Below are 17,150 nucleotides of genomic sequence, written 5' to 3' on the forward strand. Positions count from 1 at the left end.
TTGTTTTTGGTCAATTTATCAAAAAAATAAAATGTGTACTATACAATGACAGGTAATAAGGAGCTAGCCTGAAAAAATCATACAAATCTGTTCAGTATTCTACGAGAAATCTGAAAATTACGAAATGAGGTTTTTAGAGTTTTCAAGATTTTTATTTGTCCAGCGCGGTACCAAAAACAAAAATGCTCATTACTCAAAGACGGAAGCACCAATATGCTTCATTATGGCTACGCGTCGGTCCCCCAAGAAATTTAAGAATATCTCCGAATCTAGACGACCAATTATCAATATCGACACATATTCTAAAACTAGAAGAGTTTTTTGAGGGCTTGTGAAAAAATGGTGCAAATATACAGAAAAACAACGAAGAAATCGCGATTTGAATAGTTTTTTTTTTTTTTGGTAAAATATGAAGCTGCCGGTAGAGGGGTTAACCCTCTAATACCCAAATTTTATTTTCGATCAAATTATCTTTTTTTTTTTGTTGTCTAAAATCGTTCAAAACAAGTTTTGGGCAAAGATTTAGTTTTATTTGCAAATTTTTGAGTTTTGGTTTTTATAATTTTTATTTTTGAACATCCCTATCCTTTTTCACTTTTTTCTTGAAGCCTCTCCTGATTACTGATTTTAGGCAATAAAAAAAAATCAAGCTTTAACGGTAGTTTTAAAAATATTGAATTTTTATTTTTTTACTGGAGCATATTTTATTTTCCATATAACTAACGGAAAAACAGGTTTGAAATTATTTTAGTGCCAACAGGCTCTTCTTCTGTGATAGGTTGATTGTAGAAAAATATAACATAGGATTTTTTTTTGTATTACTCGTTGAATGAAACCTAGGCATTCGTAGGTTATATAGAACTACAATTTTTGAAACATCTTTCAAAAAATACAAAAAAGTTTCAAAAGTCACAAAACACTTTCCTTATAAACGTGTTATGAGCCAAGGTTGAAGCCAAAAATAAAATCATTTTGATATCCGAGCTACGAAAAATACACAATAGTTTAAAGTGTACCCCGTCTAAAGGCAGGATTGGGTATTAGAGGGTTAAAATTATTTCTCATCAATCTGCACATGGTCGTCCGTAGCCATATTGAGAAATTCTGATCATAGTAGGTTGTACTGAGCAATTGTCACATTTTTTCAAACCACCGTCCGATACAATGAGCGATTTCGATTCTGATGTTCCCATTAATATTAAGTCGGCAGTGGAAGTAGCCCTGAATAGTCTCCTGCCGGCGAAATCCAATCTGAAGCCACCAGCAGATTACACAGGACACTGCTTTCTTCGATCGTCCGCGTCTCTACTGGCAGCTTCTGGGGTAGATATTTATGATCTGGAGAGGCATGGGGTATAGAAATCTTCAACTGTTGCTGGAGGATACGTTGAAACTTCCTTGCAGCAATAAAATAATTATCATTATTTTATTGTCGCAACCAGTGAATCAAATTGTCATCAGAACAGACAAAAAACAAACAACAAAGCAAGCTCGCTCACAACCGTTTGTTCCAACTTTTGCGGATAGGGATACCGTTTTGATTCGAATCCCGAACAGCTTCAAATTCCAGACACTCTACTTTGTATGGGAAAGATTTCACTCGAAATGTTTCAAAATGCGCCGTCAAAAAGTTCTCAATTTTAAAGATTATTTTTATAAACATTTTACATAGCAACCCATGAAAATTTACAATGTTCAACAAGTTCTGACGTCTTTCCAACGGCTTAGTGCGTTTAATTAATGATTCGACTATTCTGATTATGTATTTCAAGAGCTGTCCGGAATTCAAATCAAAGTGTCCGGAAAATGAAGCGAAAGTGTGGTTGTGTCCGGAATAAAAATCATGAAGAGGCCGAACATTTTTATTGATTAAAGTTAATTAAAGATGTGGAGTCCAAATTTTCATCCACCATTCGAAAATCAAGTGTTTGCAAGGCCTGATTACGCTCAAGTTTTGAACAGAACGATTCAATTTATATGTGTAGTGATTAGTTGTACTTCACTGAAGCCTTAAGTGTCCGTAATATGAATCAAAACGGTACAATCAAAAGCAAAATTGTCATGTCAATCACACACGGGTAAAAATGCGTCGAAATAAGGAGAATGAGTCATGATTTCGGGAGGAAAGTGTGTTTTCATGTTATGAAAATACACCATGACCAAAAGTCATGAAATCATGAAGCATTTTGCCGTAACGCCGGCTGTACGTTACGTTTTCAATTTATAGCGAAGAAAAATGTCAGCTGGAATCCTCAAATCATGAAGCATGTATGCTGGAACCATGAATAAAATTCATGGAAACATAAGCACTATTCATGGATTTAGTCATCTGTCATTTATAATTCCTATTTTTGATACGAAAAGTGGCAATTTCGGTCATGAAATCATGAAGCAGAATCTGATATCATGAACACAGTTCATGAAAACATAAGCACTATTCATGTATTTAGATGGCTGTCATTTATGATTTCGATTTTGGTGCTAAAAATTGGAAAGTTGAGTCATGAAATCATGAAGCAGGATCCCTGAATCATGAACTTAGTTTATGAAAACAGAACATTATACGTCAATTTAGATCCCAGTTTAAATTTGCTATTGGTAAACAAATGAAATGAAAATTAAAATCGTTGCGATTTTTGTGCCGGTAGTTTCATGAATCCGGCAACCGATTTTTTTCCGTGCAGCTGAAAGATAAAGAGAAAAATGTCCATTGGAACAGCGAAGTACATTTTGCTTCTTCATTTTGATTCGGGTAGGACAGAGGTTCCCAAACTTTTTCAGATCGTGGCGCCCTTATTTATTTTCTGGTAACAGCACGGCGCACCAATGTAAAAAACGTTGAATTTGAAAAACCTTCATATTTTCTTATTTTACAGGTAGAATATTTTTATCAGCTCATTTTTATAGAATCGAAGTTATCTACAAAAAAAATTTAATCAAAATTGGATATTTGCCGTGAGACCAGTTCCACAAAAATATGCGCTCTTGCAAATAAAATATGAAATCATCAAACACTCAATTTCAATAATCGCTGAAAAATGAAGTTAAGATTCTTTCATTCTTACAATGACTAGAAAGCATACTCTGCTTCTCATATTGTGAACAATATATCATTCTCGTCAGATTTAATCTCTGAGTTTTATTAATGCATATGGGATAACATCATATTTATAAATCAGTCACTTGAAGTTGAAAATCAGACATTTAAAATAAACAACTTTAGTATTGATGTTTGTCATCTCCGAAGAAAAACATTATAGATGGGTGTTCTGTATGTAATACCTCGTTCTTGAAAGTTTGCCAAAACTTACAAAAATCTATTCATCAAGTATTTTTTGCTTATCTTTTGAAAAACTTTTGCCCAAAGCCAATGATTATGTTTTTACACATCTTAAATTGAATTCACTACTTTTCTTCTTTGCAAAAAACCTGTCCATATAAAAGAACCTAGTTTTGAAAGCACTTTTCTATCAAAATTGAGAACATATGTGCATATTTTCATTCCTTTTTATTCTGGCTACCACTGATATTTTGAAGATTTTTGTGAGAGAGTTGTACCAAATTTGATTGGAAAGTAATCGCTGCAAAAAGATTGTCGCAAAAAGTTATTAAACAGTCTTTTCCGACGTCATTTTCTGATTTTTTTCAAAACCAAAAATTACTGTCAAGCGAGTCTTCAATGGATTAGTCACGATAACGATTATTTCAACAATTGAATTCAAATTTAACCGTATTACAATCAGGTTTTTCAGAAATTAATGATGGTCGATTTTTCGTACCGTTTTTCCAAGCTGATTTCCGAGTAAATTGATTGAATTAATTTGCGGCGCCCCTGAAGAAGTACTACGGCGCACCAGGGCGCCGCGGCGCACAGTTTGGGAAGTACTGGGGTAGGAGAATTCGGCCGAGTATATCGTGAGTTTCTAGGGAAGAATGAGAGAGCGAACGATACGAAAAGTACGAAGCATAACGCGCAACCGCTCTTTTTTCCATTTTTGCGGTTCAGTTCGCTCTTTCTTTGCGAGCTGCTGAGCCACTGAACCGTTCAAAAGATCCGGTTCACTAAAATGAGTGATTCGGATCGGATCCGTTCACTAAAATGAGCCGTATTGCCCATCTCTATCAAATATGGTCCATCCCGAAAGGGATATGTCCATTAATGTTAATAATACTGTTCAGTATTGTCCCATCCAATCCAGTTAGTCAAACGACAGAAAACCTATGTTGCGCAAGATGAGGTTGACATTAACCGAAACTTTACAGAAAAATCATCAAATTAAGATAAGTGTTATATGTGTTCGAGTGTCTGCTAATATTTAAAAACAAAGTTGAATTTGGTTATTCCCATAGATTTTACAAAGGAGCAATTACTTACGTCTGTCATGTTCTTCAAAATGCTCTATAATATCCATTTCCACTCCATCTTCAAGAAATTTAAGAAAAAGACTATTCAATTATCGTATAAAAATACAAAAATATTTTTCAAATAAACAACTTTTCGACTTTTTTCCGCCGTTGCATCATTGTGCGGCGGTGCCAAGTATGAGAAATGCGATTATTTTTCAATTCATTTGTATTATAACACCATTTTTTCAATGTAAAACATGTGAATATGATTTATTGTGATCATTTGAAATAGTTGTCCGTTACGGAACACCGTGGTCGGTTTCGCCATGATCCTTCATTTCCGTTTTATGGGCAAAACATACCGTTCGACATCTCAATCTTCATAAATTTGAGTGAACATATCAATGAACGCAGAATGAACATTGTAATAATGGATGTTGCCACTCCGGAGCACTCGACACAGGTTCCACGAGGGCTTCTTTGGACCAAAACATACCGTCCGCCGTATCAATCCACATAAATTCAAAAAAAATATATCGACAAACAATCGAATAAACTCAGTACCAACAGATTTCGCCACCCTAAAGCATGCGACACAGGTTCCGCTGGAGTCGCTTTGAAGACATTTCCATGTTATTGCCAACATGTTTCTTACGATGTATCAAACTTCGTGAATCGAAAAAAAGGGACAAAAATCAAGAATGAACTCTGGACCTATTCATCGGGTCATTACAGAGCATCTGGCAGCACATGTTCCGCCAGGGTCTTTTTTGAATCATTTCCATTTTATGACCAATATATGCGGTGCCACGGCCCCTTGGACTGAGAACCACATATTAAAAGCACTGGCTTTGAATAAATTGTAGTAAAAAAAATCCAATGTAGGTCATAACCTTACCTCACAATCCCGCAAAGTTCTCATGGCATAATGGATACTTGGTTAATGGTCCAGCTATAATACCACTCGTCTCAGCTTTCAGTCCGATGTGATTTTTCTTTCCATCTACTCAGCAGTAGTACCAACTAAGTTTGAATGATGATGAAAATGAAGTGCTAACGAGAAAAATAATACCTCTCAGCGAATGCGGCACGGGTGGAAACGGGATCTGTGCCTCATCCTTTTTTTACGTCTGCAATCTCCTGAGAACTTTCTCGAGCGGATGGAACTGGAAATAACCGAATCAATGCAAAACAATTTCCTCGGGTTTACATTGTACCTACGTAACGAACAACGGTTCCATTCATTCAGTGTACCACCTACTGCTTTTCCCAGTTTATAACTGCATCTGGGTTCTGTGCCACTTCAAATGTAAGTTAAGTTAGCCACGTAAATCTGTACCGCAATTACTTCCTGTGAGATGCGTTTCAGCTTCTTAGACAAAGAGTTCACCGTGAATGGAGACGCTTGGTGTTGCACATTGAGCTCAGCCCCGTACGCTGGGCTACGCACTATGGGCCAGAAAACAAAATTTCGCGACAAAATTCCAAACACTTCCAAAATGAACAAAAATTAATCTAAAAGTAATACAAACTTAAGGAAGCATGCAAATGTCGTGTTTGGGATGACTAAGATTCATTTTGAATTGAATTGAGAATATTTGTAAAGATTATGAGTATTTGAAAAAATATGTACATAAAGGCATTATTATTTCATATTCGCTCATAAATAATTTTACAAAATATATAGTACTTTTTCAAAGATATGTTTCAAACATTTCAAAGTATTTTGAAGATACACTGTTAAGTTTCTCTGAATAGTAAACAATGCATGAAAATGTGATCATAGTTATCATAGTTGTTTGGAATGCATTGGCAATTGTTTATTTGATGTATTTATTGGTTTTTCACCTTACATTTGTATTTAATTTACTATTGAAATTTTCTAACGCAATATTGTTAATGTACATAACCTATGAAAAAGCCATACAATCATCAGAGAGTTATATAGGCATGGTCCAAAATGGAACAATATAATATGAATTACATATTTGTAGATGCTATGCTGTTTTAAAATGTGACAATTCAAATTGTTTGAAGCGTTTCAATCAAAATCACTTTCAAATTATTATTTTCAGAAATATTTTAGCTGTAATGGAGGCCTACTTTGATATGTTAAAACATCTGAACATCTGGTTTACACAAGCTTATGAAATTCAATATATGATTACGTGCAGCAAGTTCTTATATAAGAAACGTGAATTTTTGTTCAGATCTCGTATTAAATTGATTTTAAATTGCAATAAATCAAGTTGAATTAAAAATCTTCATTTTCTTTCGCCGGAATAAGATAATTTTTTTATGTACAGATGAATATTTTATCTGATTAAACTAGTAACATTCTCCCGGCAACATTACGCTTAAATAGCCGATATTTCTGGTAGGAATTTAAAAGGATTCAAACGATTTTTTAACGTTCTTTGTTGATAGCCATTGACGTGGCCATTGGGTGCTGTCTTTTTATTATTATTTTCTTTCATTATTTTGTACTGTATTTTCCTGATAATCCAACGTAGTTTGAGAAAATAGTACAGGAGGTTGCCTGATTCTTTTATAATCTATGAGGGCAATTCTATTCACTCTATGTGAACCATCAAACTTAAAAACGGGCAAGTTTTCGATGTTCCTACTTAATGTTTATAAATTTTGTAAAATATTATACCATTTTTTTAATCCTGGTCGAAAAATAACCAGCAGAGTTTATGTGATAGTTTTTAGAAAATTTCTACTAAATGTCTATATTCAATTTAAGCCACTGCGATTTGAACAAAAAAAACATAGACACACAACAATCTCAGCCGTCTTATATTTCTTCAAAAATCTAGTATTTTTACCTGAATGTTGTGCAGAAACCACGCATTAGTCCCTATATCGCGAACCTCAAACAGATTCCTCTATTATGGTCTTATCATACCATACAAATCATAGCCTCAAAGAATATTAGCAAAATTATTATTTTTTTGTAATTTTTCAACCGACTCAACCCAGATTTCTGGATGTCACCTAGCTCATGAACGGAAACTTGCTCAAAAGTAGTGGATTATGACTGCTTGAGTTGTTTTATACCAATCAAAATTATTTAATTTGTACAGCAGCGAAGTTAAAAATATGGGGTTGAAAAATCAACCAAATTATCGCATGTACTTAAACCGATGTATCTCGGCCATCCGCAAATATATGCAAAAACTTTTGGTAGCACATGAAAGAGTGGAGTCTAGGCTTCCACCTCATACTGGTTGCAAGCCGAATACGGTGGAATACCATAACTTTTAAGGTGAAATAGTAAGAATATAGTGAATATTACTGGTACATTGTAAAATTAATGCTTCAATTTAAAATTAACATTATTTTTATACCAGACATGTAAAATGCACTTAATTTGCTTTCCAAAAATTTACTCACAATAATTTGTATTGCCATTTTCCCCCTCAAACTAAATTTTCTTAAGATAGGGTGAAATTCAAGTTTTTCAGTATAGACAATATTGAGCCCCATAAAGTGCAATGAAATAATGTAATTAATCAAATAAGATAGTTGGTATACAATCACACATGTTCTCAATAATGAGAAATTCATCTCAATAATTCATTTTATTGAAAAAAGGTTTTTGGACTTTTGTCGCGAAATTTTGATTTCTGGCCCATAGTGCTACGGTTAAATAGAAAGAAAATGCTTCACATGTTGTTTGTTTTAGAAGAGGACCCGTGTGAAATCTTGTTGGTGCATCAAACTATTTAGGCGAAACACTTTTTGGAAAGTTATAACACATTTCGCACGTTTTCCTTCGCAACCTGACCTATTTGAGTAACTGTAACATAACTGTATGATGTTAAGTGACAATGCTTCTGATGCTCATCGTTCAAGGACGATTCATATCCTTGAAGGTTCTTTTTACATGCCGCTGAGTCTGAGTGTACTTAGCCGACAAAGAGAAGAGTTGCTGCTAACCCCCTCTTCTCCCTTCATCCATCGTGTGGATGAATGGAGCACAAGAAGTGTGAAGTGCTTTTGTTTATGCCACAGCTCCGTTATCTTTCTGCTGCTTCCATGCCATTCTGGATGCCTCTTTGGCAACTCCTCGTCGAGAGTCGTTGATGCCACTTTATTGCGTCAACCCTTCAAAGAGAAGCGGGTGCTGCTGCAAGTGATGTGCATAATGTCATCACCTTTTTTCGGAAAAGGTTGCATTCTGAGCGGTTCAAGTGAGGTGGGTCAGTGTTGCCAGCTGCGGTTTACAAGTAGGGATACCATCTGATCGGTATGCAAAACAGGACATTTTATACAGTTTTCAAAATTTTGCCAAAATACACCAGATTTGTTAAACAATTGAGGCCTAAAAGAACTGAACTGAAAATCAGTACAGGTTCTGCAAAATAAGGACGGTTGGTAACCCTATTCACCTGGTTTGATTCTACGAGTTTCAGTAATGTTTCTTCACTGGCAATCCGCCAAAAGATATTGAGCTTCTTTGAAATTAAATTTCTTCCTGAGGACATGCTTGCTGTGGTCCAATAAATTCTACCGAACTTAGTGACTACATATCCTCCATCATATCTTCTCTTCTCTTTAGCAACACGTCCTCACTGGGACAGAGCCTGCTTCTCAGCTTAGTGTTAAATTAGCACTTCCACAGTTATTAACTGAGAGCTTTCTTTGCCAAAGTTGCCATTTTTGCATTCGTCTATCGTGTAGCAAGAACGATAATACTCTATGCCCAGGGAAGTCAAGGAAATTTCCATTACGAAAAGATCTTCCATTACGAAAAGATCTTGGACCGACGTAATATATTTATGCATGCGATTTTTGGCCCTTGAATAGGTTACGCTGACTGATTACTATGAACCCGAATAAGCATATGAATAGCTGAACAAAGAGCAAAGAAGAATGAGAGAAAGAACAAAGGACACAGAAGAATGTAAGGTGGGTTGGGTTAAACAGGTGGGAGGGTGTAACTGATGATATTATATTAGAATGAACTGCGGAACCGTGAAAATATCTCGGTTGAATGTATGAGATGATATTATATGGTCGGCGTTGAATCAGAGTGGACCAAGTGACATTTTGAATATTTTGAGAAAAATGGGTTTAAAGTCTAACACTTTGAAATTTTTAAACTCGTTTAAATTTTGGTTCAATATTTCCACACATCTTTGTGTTACTTTCAAACAATATAATGTGAAGTAATAATCCCGAAAAAACATAATCTAAACCACTAACAGAACGATTTTTTGATGGACTATGTGCACTTGGTTCACTCTGCCTGAACTAAAGACTACCGTTCAATGACTTGGTTCACTCTGATTGAACAATGGTCAGCATGGTCAAACTGGGTGCATATCTCTAAGATGAACACTGCCCATAAATGCATATTTGTAACATTCGACAAAAGTAGGCATTGAGTAAATTGAATACCAAGTGTGCATTTTATGGCAGTATGGAAGGAAACTTAAATTTCCAAAATATACCAGGAACTCAAAAGTGTTTATTTTAGACTGATATTCTGTACAACTCATATCGCATACGAGGTGAATAGTCAGAAAATAATTATGATAGAAATTTAATTGCTATTACATCACGAGGCTTATTTATAATCTCAATGTGACTGTTATGCGGTTATAATTATTAATGTGACAAAACAACTTGGTATTTTTTCGAATTTTCTAGAACAATCTCACAGATTTTAGTAAGTTGATCGAAAGTATTTATCATTTGATGACTCTCCATGGTATTAACTCCAATTTGTCAAAAATGTCGAATGTGACTGTTATGCAGTTATGGGCAGAACAGATTATCAACGTCCTTCGTCATCAGTATAGTAAATTTTTCAACATTCCATATCTTAAATACTAAAATCAGTGGCATTACGATGACTTGAAAATTAAAGTTTTGCAGGGTCAGGGCATTGAAGATCAGATATATTCAAATATGCGTTCAGTCAGAATAGACCAAGTGAAAATCTTGACTACCGGTCAAAATATAGTGGTCTAATGATCAGATTCTAGGACACTACATACAGACACCATAGAACTGCCAAAAACTACTATCGGACTCTGAAAACGGCAAAAAAAAACAATAATCAATCAGTTTATTGCTTTTTGACACTTGGTCCGCTCTTACTGTACAGAAACTGGGTTTAGATTCATTTCTTAGGTGTACAGATTTTGGTCTCAAACGATATATCCTTATTAGGTAAATCCATAAACGATTTCTACTCTCTAGCAATAACACTTCCTCCTAGTATTTCCACAGGAATTTCTGGATTATGATGCCATTTCAAAAATTAATTGCGTTTGAGCTTCATACTTCACTTTCGCCACAACACTTTCAAACTTCAACTTCGGACAAACAAATGCAGTTGAAGTTCAATGTATCGTTCTACACCTGTATTTGAAATCGATGTATATAAACAACAGCATAAGGCAAAAATCGGTAGTCAAAATTAAAATAAGTGCACGAGCTTCTGTATGGTGCAAGAGATAAAGCACTTCAGGTTGAAAACCTCTCGAATAAAACCAAATTTCCAGGATAAATTGCTATCAACATTCCGAAAAAAAAACAACCGAACGATTACTTAACTAAAGCAATAAAAAATATTTATGGACATGCATTTATCTATACCTACCAGGAGAATAATTATGAAACTTCTCATGGAGTTGAGGACATTTTAGCCGTTATTGCAATTTTTTCATACAGAGTAATCTAAAATCGTTTGCATGGGTCCAGAACTAGAGATGGGTAAAAAATTGATACTCTTTCCCTACTTGAAGAAAAATTGCTCGAAATATTTCTGAAGTAGGTAATATTAAACTACTCTTAATATTACAAATTATTAACCCTTCGAAGAGGGTCAGTTTGTCTCAGTTAGGATATGCTCCCCAATGCACGGTCCTCCGTGCGGCGTCTTCTGGTGGCTGGGCGTTATTTTTTGTGGAGGGGCTGGGAATCGAACCCATAACCTTCCGCTTATGAAGCGACATCGTAACCTTAAGGCTACGGACCCTCCTGGTAATTTTAAATAAAAGTCAATAAAATCATCGTTTTCTACTGGAACTTTTCTCCATTGCGTAAAATCAAAATTTTTCAAGATTCCTCAGTTACACTAAAGACATCGCTAGTTTCACCCTCCCACCTGTTCAACCCACCCAACCTTACATTCTTCTGTGTTCTTTGATCTTTCTCTTATTCTTCCATTGCTCTTTGTTCCATTCTACTAGCATAGGAATCCTCCTCAGCTAATCATATGCTTACTCGGGTTCATAGTAATCAGTCAGCGCAACCTATTCAAGGGCCAAAAATCGCATGCATAAATAGCGGAGATATCGCAATTTTGAGGTGATTTTTTGCCCTTAAGGTGAAGATGAATCGAAGCAAAAAGTTAAAATTTTCAAGAGCACGGATCTGGAGAACCAAACACGCGTTTAAGCTGAAAACCTAATCGATTGGTCAGCACCAGCTAGTGACCAATCGATTAAGTTTTCAGCTCAAAAGGATGTTTGGTTCTCCAGATCCGTGCTCTTGAAAATTTTAACTTTGGCTTTGATTCATCTTCACCTTAAGGGTGCTAAAATTACCAAAACAAGCTGAAAAGCATACCAAAATTTTTCAGAATTCACTAAAATGGGAAAACTGCACTTACGCCCTTTGCGCCACCTCTAAACCTTCACGAAAAATTCTCATTTTTTCACAGGATGTTATTTTGGGACCGATGATCATTTTCCACTTTGTAAATCCTAATTACGGAAGATTTTTGGAAATAAGCCCCACCCTAGTACCACAGTTATGAATCAACAATAAGACGATTCCGAAGAAACGCCGAAACGTATACTTTCACTAAAACACCATTCGTTTGCTTCACAGATAAATTGCTTTTATAGTGCTCTGATCCATAATATGAGTCGATTTGATCCATAATAAGGACCATCCTGTTCCACTGATCCACATCTGTGGGATGGACAACGTTTGAAATTTCTTTCGAAATCGACACTTTTTCGTAAATAACCGTGATTTTTAATGTGCATTATCGAAAACAATTATATTCGGCATTGCCAGGCGGGTAAAATTGTTCTGTACAAGGTCATTATGATTTGTAATCATATTTTATTCTAAAAAATTAGCCTTAGCTGATCCATAACTGTGGGGTGACTGTACCGTGAAAACTTATATTTTTATTATTACCAAAAATTAGTAACCAAAAGAGGCTTCAAGAAGAAATGAAAAAGGATAGGGATGTTCAAAAATAAAAATTATAAAAATCAAAAACCAAAATTCACAAATTTGCGAATAAAAATAAATCATTGCCCAAACCTTGTTTAGAACGATAACGAAAAATTATATCTGGATCGAAAATAAAAAATTGGATATTAGAGGGTTGAGGCCTCACTGAAGTACTCACGATAACTCTTTGGAATCAAACCAATTTGGAAAAATCTGTATCAACAAGGTTGCCATCTCCATCAAAGCTCATCTGTAATTGGTTCTAAAGTTAGAGCCACAGTTATTGTTTGAGAGCTGAGAGATTCTGTGTGCCTGTGCAGGTACTGCCTACCGTCATGTAGAAGTTCACTTCCCCTTGGTTTATTATATACCGAACCCTATGATTCCTTCAGGAATTGTTCAGGAATTTTCCCAATACTCCTTCCTGGAGTTCCACCATACCCCACCCAAAATTTCTTCAGAGTTATATCAAGGTATTTTTCAGAAAATTCCTTCAATTACATTTCTCAAGAAATTCCTGCAGTACAAGATTCAATCAATTTAATAACTTCTTTAGAAATTTAAATTGAGAATTGAAACAAGACAAGATTCCTTCAGGAACTTCTCTAAAGTTTCCTAGATTTGTTGAGCTCCAGGTAGAAAACAATTTCTCTAAAACATCTCATTCATAAGAGATTTCTACATGAATTGAATTTTCACTGATACTCCATAATTTATTCTATGTTATTTTCCTGAGATTCTCCTAGGGATTTTGCAAGGAACAATTCAAGGATGATTTCCTGCAATGTTTCCCTAACACCTTCGAAAGTTCAACCAGATTGTCAGCTGTAAATTCTACCAAAAACAAAAAAAAATACTCAAGTATTATTTATCCCTTGTCTAGAAATTCCCTAATGATAAGTTAAGTAATTAGTTAAAACTTTAACTTTAACTTTAAAAATTTCAATGGTAGAGATTTTCAATGGAAGGTATTTTCATGGAATTTCTTGTAAAATTCCTATACAAAATCGTGCCTAGGAGGGAGGCACAGATAATACACACGAAATATGACACAAAGTTATTTAAAACTGCAAGAAAACTTCAGCTTGCCAACAACATTCAAGGCAGACTTGATGAAAATCGCTAGTTTCCTTTTTTGTGTACCGTCAAACGGGGTAACTTGCAACAGGGTGAAACTTGCAACACAACGACATGTAACTAAATTGAGGTTTTCTAAAGCATTAAGTTAAATTGTTCTAATTTGTTACACCGGTCAATGACCTTAGGTATAAAAAGAGAGGTTTTGGTGAGGATTTTGGTATTATTTCTACTTTGGTTGGTTTGCTGGAGGAGAAAATTATACCACACGTTTGATCGTATAAAAACAAGGCGGAAAATCGTTCCTAGTACCATACAAACGGGTTATAAATATTATTCTAGGTATTTGCTTTTCGCTACAGTATTTAATAGTGTGCAAAAGCACTATAAATTTTTTTTGTTAATTTCACGTTTATACACTGAAAATAATTGAAAACGTTTTCGACTACCCTTGTGGGGTAACTTGCAACAGCAGTTTTAATCTCAATAGCAAGATGTTTTCTGCCGCTTGTCATCAAAAACACATGAAAAAGCAAGATTGACCATTTTTTTGTGAAATTACATTAAAATTGTTAAACCTCAACCAACTTATTACACGTTTGGTAGAAAAAAGTAACATTAATCGCATTATTATTGGAACTTATTATTTTTTATTCGTGAAAACTATGATTAATTTTTAAAATATGTTTCAAATGTAACTTGCAAATCTGTCTTTATGAACTTTTTGCATGAAATACAAATATAGCTATTTTCAATGATTAACAGAGGCCATTTCAAGACATGCGATCAATATATGATACGTTGCTTTGGTTAAGGACATATCCCCATGAGTACCAAAATGGCCTCTAATATGGCACCTTACTCCCCCCTTCGCTTTCCGCTCCCTCCTCCCACACTTCTCTGTGTTTTGCAGAGCGATCACAAAAAATGATTGTTTGAAGTTACTAACCTTATTGTAGAGCGGTGGTTTCTTAACTGAAAGCATTCCATAATATGTTTTTCACAAATCACCAGTTTTTGAATACAAATACGTAGTTATTGCTGTGATTTGTGTTGTAAAATACCACGCACTTCCTAATCACTTCTTCTTCACGCACCGAGATATTGTTTGCTGGCTTTTCGGTGCCCGTTCTAAACTCACTTTTAATCGTATTTCTACTCACCGTAGCAATTCAATAATCTAATGCGATACTTGAAACACTTTGATTATTCACGCACGATGCTCTTGGGAGCAATAAATCACTTATATTAGTCAATTTGTGCTCGAAAACAGCACCGGAACGCGAATTCACTGAGCCAACATTGTTTATGATTCGGATGCGCCGCTCTCACTGGTTGGAAGTGATGCCAGTTTTTATGTTTGTAATTAGAATGGTTTGGATATTCATACACTTGCTACAACCACGTATTTTACAATTTCATAATACTCAAAAGGTGTACAATGTCACAAGTGTTGCAAAACATTTTTATGCGTGAGAAAAACAATGTACGACGCAATTTAACAGCAAAAATGAATATAAGATATTATACAGTACAATTGACTGTAGAATTCAAATGCATACTGATGGCAACTTTCTCCGTCCGTGAGAAGCGAGAGAAGAGAGGAGAAAACTGCCAAAAATAGTAAACAACACACGCATGGTGTGAAAAATGCTTATAATTTTGGTCGAAAAACATGTTTTCACTACTAAATGAAATAAATTGTGATTTTGAGTTTTTATGAAGTTGTTGATGAATTCATATCGACAATAATACCTTTGTATGAAACGTGTGCAAGTAACACTACCTACATAATTTTGTTGGTGGAGGTATACATGAAACATGATGATTTATTTTTGGCCGACGCACATAACATTGTGCTCCGACTTGTTGGGTGGCTCGAGAGGGTGCTTTAGCGGGTGGCTCGAGTGGGTGGCAACATTATGTTTACGTGCTCAATGAACCTTCACTTTAAAACATGAATGAAAAATATCTTATGTCAAGCAAAACCTCAAAAACATTGCAGTTGAATAAAAAGTGGCACTAAAACTTTTAAATGGCTTTCTACTAGCCGTCAAGACTTGTGATTTGCTAAAAATTTCCACTTGTGGAACAAATAAAATACAAAATCAATCGATTTTTTAATCGTATATGTTCAATACTCATAGTGCAATCAAAAATAATGATTTTTCAAAAATGATGATACCTAGTTTCTGTTTATTGTCATGTTTTTACTGCAGTTAATTATTTAATGATTTAATAAACGGTGTTGATAACATTTTTGATAGTAAGCTTCAGTCTGTATTGTGTGTTGCATGTTACCCCACATCAGGGGTAGCATGAAAAAAGCATATTTTCAGCCCCTCCTAATCCCAGCAAAACGAATTTTAATAAAATAAATACCATATGGCATTCTTTACGTAGCGATTAGGATACCAGATTGTATTTGGTTCATCTAAGTCCTTAAAATTTTCGTCCAAATAGATTTGAAGTTGAAAAGTGTTGCAAGTTACCCCGTTTGACGGTACCTTCGATCGTTCTGGACAAACTTGTAAAGAGGGCCAAAGTTTTCTATGCATTTCATTTTCGTTTTTATTGGAAAAAGTGTAATGACGCGTATTCAAATACTTTATATTCAATCAGAATAAAAGGTGCTGTCGTGACATTACATTTGAATAAGCAAGAATAGCTTTTCAATACATTTTTGGTGCATTTGATAAAATTCAAAAATATGTTTTGATAAATTGCGTGATTTTATCATGTTTGTCTATTGTTTAAGATCTGTTTAAGATCGTTTCGTGACAGCAGAATCTCGGCTCACCTTGACGTACATGAATTTCGTATCGGTTTCTCCCGCCCAGGGTGAAACCATCAAATTTCTCACGTTGGCTCCATAGGCAAATTTAATGCGCCACCATCATAGAGGTCGCTAGGGAAGAAGGAAATAAATGTCATTGAAAATGTTTGTTTACGTCCAAAATTCAATTTTTCGACCCAAAAATTAGCTCATAATCAATTAATTATTAAACTATTTTCCATTGGCATAATCATTTTGACTTTATTCTTGCGATATGCGTGATTTCACAGCAAATTTAACCACAAACAAAGAATCCGGAAGTTTATAACCTATGTAGTCAAACACCAATTTTCCATTTTTATCCCACTAATCGTGCATGAACACTGACCGGATCTGTAATTTTCGAAGGAAAAAAAGTTTATCATGTTTTTCAATGCTCTCTGATTGTCTACAACATATATGTATACACACTAAGATTTTATTACCGAAGTCGGTAAAATTTTACTGGGTTTTTGAACAGCAGAGTTAAGTCGGTAATTTGTATTGTAGCTGAAAAGTCCGTAAACTACAAGTTTGCCCAGAACTGTCAAAAATCTTGAATACTGATTTAGTCAGTAATTGGAAAGCAAATGTGACAATAAACATTGCTGACTTTTTCGGCAAGTTAATGTTTTTGTTTATTTTATTTGCTGATTTAATCGGTAAAAAAATTGAATTAATTAACGGAAAACTCAGTAAA

General features: G+C 34.9%; 1 protein-coding gene across 6 annotated transcripts in view; it reads left to right on the top strand.

Annotated features, from left to right (window-relative positions):
• LOC5569559 (sn1-specific diacylglycerol lipase alpha) overlaps positions 1 to 17,150 on the top strand; it is a 343,791-nt gene that overhangs the window by 214,902 nt on the left and 111,739 nt on the right. The window lies entirely within an intron of this gene.

This window comes from Aedes aegypti, chromosome 1 (assembly GCF_002204515.2).
Source record: "Aedes aegypti strain LVP_AGWG chromosome 1, AaegL5.0 Primary Assembly, whole genome shotgun sequence".
In the NCBI taxonomy this organism is placed as follows: Eukaryota; Metazoa; Arthropoda; class Insecta; order Diptera; family Culicidae; genus Aedes; species Aedes aegypti.